The 7,528-nt window shown below is 53.4% G+C and overlaps 1 protein-coding gene and 1 non-coding gene across 6 annotated transcripts in view; both read left to right on the top strand.

Annotated features, from left to right (window-relative positions):
* The window catches only part of LOC112140035 (paired box protein Pax-7), a 629,290-nt gene that overhangs the window by 233,030 nt on the left and 388,732 nt on the right, over positions 1-7,528 (top strand). The gene's annotated exons all lie outside the window — the stretch shown is intronic.
* LOC112160201 lies at positions 3,901-4,054 on the top strand. The gene has a single exon (XR_002921628.1). It is a non-coding gene; the product is annotated as a 5.8S ribosomal RNA (ribosomal RNA).

Raw genomic sequence — 7,528 nt, 5'->3', positions numbered from 1 at the left:
TGCTGGGGGAATGATGGGAAAGTGCAGCAGCAGAGCAGGTGTGTTGAAGCTCTCTTCATGTGTGGCTCCTCTCAGGTGACCCAGTGTCCAGGTTGATGGCAGAGAATGGGTTGCAACGGCGTACATATGCAGGCTTTTTTAAGTTTCATTTTGATCACGTGATCTGACATCCTCGGGCTCATTTGAATATGACGCAGTTCGAAAGGTATTTCTCTACTTGCTACTTGGCTTTGAGGACGTGGTCAGACGTGCTCCGCTGTAGCGAGCGCCGCTATAGCAAGCTAGCAGGCACCGCTGTATTGAGCTCTGCTGTAGCAAACTAACGAGCTCCACTGTATTGAGATAGCGAGCTCTACAGTGAGGATCTCGCAAGCTCCCTTGTCCACCAGGAGGCTCGCTAGTGCCAGCACACTGAACGCCCACTCAAGCTAGTGTGGGTAAACACATGTGGGGCCACCACAGAAACTAACTGTGGACAAACCCATTTGGGGCCACATTTTTTGCCTTCTAAACCAAACTGGACCCACTTGGCCTTGCTGGCTGGGATATATCTGAAGTTCTCAGCAACTGTCAGCTCACTGCTTTCCCTACCGAAGGAATGGAGCTTTTAGCCGTCATCACACATGGCAGAGGTGAGCTGGACAGAAAGTTCCATTCACAGTCCTGCAGACCAGAGCAGCACCAGCAATGAAGCAAAGCCCACGTTTCCCAGCTGTGAATAGATGAGCAGAACTCAGTAGGAGTTCTATTACAAACAGACTGAAAGCTGCAGTGATCAGCAGCAGAAAAAAAACAAACCTCTGCTCTTAGCACTTCTAGAATAAAGCAGCAGCGCAAAAGTGTACAGCCATTATATTCAGGGAAGTACTGGTAAAAGCAGAGTTTGGATAGGAATGAAAAGACCTGGAGTTTCTGCTGGTACATGCAGCGCTTTCTATGCATTTCATGATGAGTAACCATGGCAACGGGACTGACTTTTACAGGTGCTTGACTTCTTGATAAAAGAGCCCAAAAATAGATGAATTTAGAGAAAGTGGAATTAAACAGAATCAGAACGACTCCTGAAGTGGACTGTAATCTGGAACGCCATCTGTAATGAGTTTCAGCCTGGAGAAATGTCTGAGCTCAGATCAGAACACTGCTATCTCTGAGGCCACAAACATCTGCAAAGATTTCCATCTTTTCAACATCAAGTTTTATTTTTGATTGGTGATCACTTATTGACTGAAGGACAACTGTGACTTCTTCTGGGAGAATGAAGTGCTTTCCAAATCAAAATAAAGGAGTCTGACATTACACAGACGAGCAGAGTGCCACTCCAGCAACAGGAGTTCATATGGCATGAACCGGTTTGAACCTCTTCCATTCACAATCTGTTGTGAAGTTATTGTGTGAATGCTTTAATAGTGATTCTCCTGCACCTTTCAGTATATATTTTGGCACGTAAAAACTCAATCACACTTTTAATGATTTCAGTAACATTGGAATGAAAACATTCAGCTGGTTCAGAACATTTCTGCTTGTGCTTTTGCTATTGAGAAATTGCTAAAAAACTTTGCATTCTTTGAAACTTGTAAACTTCTACATACTTTCAGCTAGAGACACCATTCAAACTTTAAAATGTCCAGCAGCTACTGGTCCTTTTAGGGTAATACACCCGTATAACGTGACGTCACACATCGCCGGTCGAATGCACAGTTTTTTCTGGTGTATATGGTTTAGAACGGCAAAGCTGACAGCTGGACGTGGTTTAAAGCAATTTTACTAGAGCTGGCAATGGATTAAAAAATATTAACTAATCGAGAGGCCACACTGGTTTGTTTGTTACAACTGACATCATCGTTAAAAGACCACTGGAAAAACTTAGATAGTAAGCTAACTTCATTTAGGAATTTCCGCCATTTGATCCCCTATCAGCTGTTTAAGTTCGAGGAGGCCTGAACTAGAAGGAGCCTGTTGCACTTGGAGGCACATTAAAAGACTACCGTGAACACTTAGAAAATCCAATCCTTGTTTTAGAAGACCTTAGAAACATGATACCACTGCTCCGTACAAATTTCATATTTTATCAAGCTAACTACAATAAATATTTTTTGATTGTTTTTCATTTGATCCCTTATTGGTTATTTAAGTCAGAGGAGGCCCCAACCAGTATGAGGCCCGCTGCGCCAGGAGGCCCACTCAAATTAATTCTGAGACATGAGTTGGGCAACGTAAGATCTGTGGCTAAGTACAAGTATTATATCCCCCTCAAAGTTTAGAAACCCTCCCCACGTGGAGCAAGGAAAGGGGGGATCCCGGAGGGATTGATTCTACAGTACTTACAGAATTTGCTTTGTAAAAATCAATAGTTGTTCTTGAGTAGAATAGGAAGTCCTCTGAGCACCAGTGTCAGGCGATTCATTAGTCTGTAGTACATCTGAATGTTGTAGGAAGAAACAATACAGCCATTAGGTATTTCAAAAAATTGCTTAAATTTCTTACTTCTAAGTCTCATTAAGAAGTGCTAACATTGGTTTGCTGCGAAAGTCAGTTTTGTTCTCACCGGATGTGCGTTTGGTACAAAATGACTTGAAGATCGACAACATTGGGGAGGAGGATATCAAGGGGCTGTGATGGGGGGGTGCTTTCAGAGACTCCAGTCAAAAATCCAAAGAATAAATCTAAAGGCCGTCTAGATAATGCAGTGATGGTCCCCCTTTAATTCTTTTTCTGTACATTAATAATACAGATTCAAAGAATATCAATTGTAACACAACAGGTTTTGGGAACAAACATCACTCTCTTCAAAACCATGGAGCCTAGAGACATCTTGTGGCCAGCAGCTGATATTGCAACTAGAGGCCGTCTTAAAAATGGTTATAACTTTTACTCCAGTAACCAGAATAGGCAGTGAAACCTATTGTTTACATCACAACTACCATGAAGTTATAATACTAAATGGGTTACAAAAATAAAGAATACAAGTTTTCTATGCTGGAAAACCAACAATGCATTACAACAATCCCACCAAAAATGTGCATTTATTTATTATTAACTTGGATCAAAAATAATAGTTTTCCCTCATTTTGTTTGTGTAATGTCCACTGTGCAAGACTCCACCTTATGCTTGTCTGCCTGGCTCATTCTAGGACTAATACTACGTATGCCTAATATAGAGAGAAAAGTTAAGATGCCAGAAAAAAAACAAAAAAAAAACAAAAGGGATTCTTTGCTCCAACACTGTTTGTCACTTTATTAATAATGATCATCAACATTATCGAGCCCAGGGGGACGGACACTGTCTTCAAAAACCAATGAATAACAGCGGAACTGCACAACCTGAGTGTCACGATCACAACAAAAGTACACGACAGCAAACTGTGTGCTTCAGTTTGGAGAGGCAAAACTGATGGGCTCATCATTAAAGGACAGCAGAAAGTCTCCCCAAAAAACAAGTCCAGCTCTTGGACTGTTAGAGCCTCCAGAAAGTCTCTTTAGAAAAGCCTCTGAGATGCTAGAAACTTCACCTGGACCAGAATCCCTCAGGAAGCTTCAGGACAGAATAAAGTCACATCCAAAACATTCCAAAAGATTACAACACATTTCACCGAAACCCGCGCGGGTCCTCTGTCCAGACGGCCCCGGGAGGGGAAACTTTTCGTGCGGACTCGGGGCTGCCATCGCCGGACCGCGCCATCCGGCGAACCACGGCCCCCGACACCCGGCCCGGGGCCTCGGAACCACAAACCCCCAGCATGGCGCGGCGGCCCCACTCCCGGCCGTCGGCCGCGTGCCCGCCAGGTGCCCGGACGAATCCCCGCGTCCCTCCTCCGGAGGGTGACCCCTTTCCCTCCTGATTTCCAAACCCCCCTGTCATCGGAACGGGACGAAGAAACCAAACGGAAAAAAACCTGAGACAACTCTTAGCGGTGGATCACTCAGCTCGTGCGTCGATGAAGAACGCAACTAGCTGCGAGAACTAATGTGAATTGCAGGACACATTGATCATCGACACTTCGAACGCACCTTGCGGCCCCGGGTTCCTCCCGGGGCTACGCCTGTCTGAGGGTCGTTTTGCAATCAATCGGGGCTCCCCGCGCTTCCGCTCGCGGAGGCGGGGGGTTGTTCCGCGGCTGGGGCCGTCGCAGGACGCCGCTCGCGCCCTTCGTCCCCCCAAGTGCAGACCCGGGAAATGCCCCGGTGCGATAGGCGCTCCGCTCTCGCCCCGCGTGACTCCTTCCCTGTCCCTCCTTCCCCCGACGCTCCGTGCCCGGGGGAAGGGGCGCCTTCGCCCCTCCCGCCCCACCCGCCTCCGTACCCGGGGTGTGTTGGTCGCGGCCGCCGGTGGACCCCCGTGTCTCCGCGCTGCTCGCGATCCGCCCCGGGGCCCTCAGGGGAGCCGTGAGGTCGGGGTGGGATGTCTGCCGCTCCAGCGGGGGTGTGGGGAGTGACGCCACGCGAGGCCGCCGGTGCGCGCGCCCGCCGGGACTGCCCCGACCAGGAGAGCAGCGGGGGTGGGGAAGTCGGCCTCCGGCATCGCCGGACCGACCCCTCCCCGACCCCCACCACACCCGTTCCACCTTCGACCTCAGATCAGACGAGACGAGCCGCTGAATTTAAGCATATTACTAAGCGGAGGAAAAGAAACTAACCAGGATTCCCTCAGTAGCGGCGAGCGAAGAGAGAAGAGCCCAGCGCCGAATCCCCGCCCGGCGGGCGGACGAGGGAAATGTGGCGTACGGAAGACCGCTTGCCCGGTGTCGCGCGGGGCCCTGAGTCCTTCTGATAGAGGCTCAGCCCGTAGACGGTGTGAGGCCGGTGTCGGCCCCCGTCACGCCGGGGTCCGGTCTTCTCGGAGTCGGGTTGTTTGGGAATGCAGCCCAAAGCGGGTGGTAAACTCCATCTACGGCTAAATACCGGCACGAGACCGATAGTCGACAAGTACCTTAAGGGAAAGTTGAAAAGAACTTTGAAGAGAGAGTTCAAGAGGGCGTGAAACCGTTGAGAGGTAAACAGGTGGGGTCCGCGCAGTCCACTCGGGGGATTCAGCCCGTCGGGCAAGGGTTGGCGACCGGGCGCCGGTGGGATCCACTTGTGGGACCCTCCGCCCGGCCTTTTCGCCCGGCCCCCGCCGGGTGCATTTCCCCCGCGGCGGTGCGTCGCGACCGGCTCCGGCTCGGCCAAGAAGGGCCCGGGGGCGAAGGTGGCATGCGTCCCTGGCCGCCGCGTGCTTTACAGTGCCCCCTTGCCCGGACCTCGCCGTACCGGGGCCGTGGAACCAAGTGCTCACTGCGCCCTCTCTCCCCCAACCCCGTCCCCTCCGTCCGCCGCCCTCAGACCCTTCGCGGGGCCGGGGGGCGCGCGGCGGGGGTGCGGCGGGGCCGGGGAGGGACGGGGCCCCTCCGCCCCCGGCGCGACTGTCCCGACTGGGGCGCACTGTCCCCAGTGCGCCCCGACCGCGTCGCGCCGCCCCGGGCGGGGACCGGCCCACGTACAACGGGCAGCAAGGGGTCGGCGGCGATGTCGGCTACCCACCCGACCCGTCTTGAAACACGGACCAAGGAATCTAACGCGCGCGCGAGTCAGAGGGTGCCGAACGAAACCCCGTGGCGCATGGGTCAGTCGGTCCTAAGGGATGGGCGAACGCCGTTCGGAAGCGCGGGGCGATGGCCTCTGTCGCCCCCGGCCGATCGAAAGGGAGTCGGGTTCAGATCCCCGAACCTGGAGTGGCGGAGACAGGCGCCGCGAGGCGTCCAGTGCGGTAACGCAAACGAACCCGGAGAAGCCGGCGGGAGCCCCGGGGAGAGTTCTCTTTTCTTTGTGAAGGGCAGGGCGCCCTGGAATGGGTTCGCCCCGAGAGAGGGGCCTGTGCCCTGGAAAGCGTCGCGGTTCCGGCGAGATTGCCTCGTTAGCATTTGCAGATGATCTAGTGCTGTTGAGTAGCTCAGTAAGGGGAATGGGGAGGAGTCTGAAGGTCCTCGAATCATTCTGCCAGCTGACGGGGCTGAGGGTTCAGCCCAAGAAGTGCTACGGGTTCTTCATCGACAATGGCTTGGTGAACGCCTGTGAACCCTGGAAGCTGGATGGCGCGCCCATCCGCTTGGTGTCCCCAGGGGAATCAGTGCGTTATTTGGGTGTTGGTGTGGACCCGGGGCGGGGCATTGTGGCCGAGGATCTGATCCCGAAGCTCCAGGAATGGATAGTACGGATCAAGAGGGCTCCTCTTAAGCCTTCACAACGGGTGAAGGTTTTAAACTCGTTTGCTCTGCCGAGGCTTATCTATCAGGCTGACCACTGCGATGCGCCCCTCTCAACATTATCCCGCTTGGACAATATAGCGAGGAAAGCGGTGAAGGACTGGCTTCACATGGCCCCATCCGCGGCGAACGGGCTGATCTATTCCAGGAACAGAGACGGCGGGTTGGGCATCCTGAGGATGGAGAAGCTCGTCCCGCGGATACAAGCGCGACGCGTCTACCGGCTGTCCCGGTCATCCGACCTGTGGACTAGACACGCAACAGTGAGGATGAATCCTCCACCTGAATGGCGAAGGAAATGGGAAATGGCGGGCGGTGACCCGGGCGAGGCTCCCTCCCTGGGAGAAGTGCCGGGTCAGCCCGAAGGAGTTCCTCCAGCTTGGTCTTTGGACTGGAGACGAGAGGAGAGCCTCGCGTGGATGGCCCTGCCGGTCCAGGGTGTGGGCGTGGATCAGTTCTGTGGCGACAAACTAATTCGTGGCTTGGAAACCCCGCGCGGGCGGGATTTAGGGAGCGCCACTACATTGCGGGGCTGGCGCTGCGGTCTGGTACATACCCCACCCGGGAGTTCCTTGCTAGGGGCAGGAATAAGGATGGACCAGCCTGCAGGCGCTGTTGCGCGAGACTCGAATCTTGTTCGCACATCCTGGGTCAGTGCCCATGGGTGCAAGGAAGCAGGGTCCGCCGTCATAATAAGATCTGCGAACTTCTTGCCGCCGAGGTGGAGCGGGCCAGCTGGACGACAGAGAGGGAATTCCGCCTGAGGACGCCCCGACCTTGTCTGCCAGAAGGGCGACCATGCTCTGATTCTCGACGTGACCATACGTTACGAGCTAGCACCGGATACCCTGCAGGCGGCTGTGAGTGAGAAGGTGCTATACTACAATCCGATCGCGTCTCAGGTGGGGGAACTGGTTGGAGCACGCCACGTGAGGGTGATGGTATTCCCGGTCGGAGCCCGGGGCAAATGGCCCTCTTGCAATAACCAGGTCCTCACTGTACTCGGAGTGGCTGCTGCACGAAGGTCTCCGTTCGCCAGGCTGGTAAGCCGGAGGGCCCTTTTGTACTCTATGGATGTGCTGAGGGACTTTCTGCGTGATCCGGTCTGGTGAGGCTTCCACCACCCTCCGGCTCCTGGCCAGGCGGAAGAAATCATCACAAACATCAAAGAAAACTTTGAAAACGTCAAAGAGAGGATTCAAAGGAATCATCACAAACATACTGGAAAACTTTGAAAACGTTGATGAGAGGATTCAAAGGAATCATCACAAACATACTAGAAAACTTCG

Source organism: Oryzias melastigma, linkage group LG7 (assembly GCF_002922805.2).
Source record: "Oryzias melastigma strain HK-1 linkage group LG7, ASM292280v2, whole genome shotgun sequence".
NCBI lineage: Eukaryota > Metazoa > Chordata > Actinopteri > Beloniformes > Adrianichthyidae > Oryzias > Oryzias melastigma.
The sequence above is the reverse complement of the archived record's forward strand: the minus strand, read 5'-3'. Positions and strand labels throughout refer to the sequence as shown.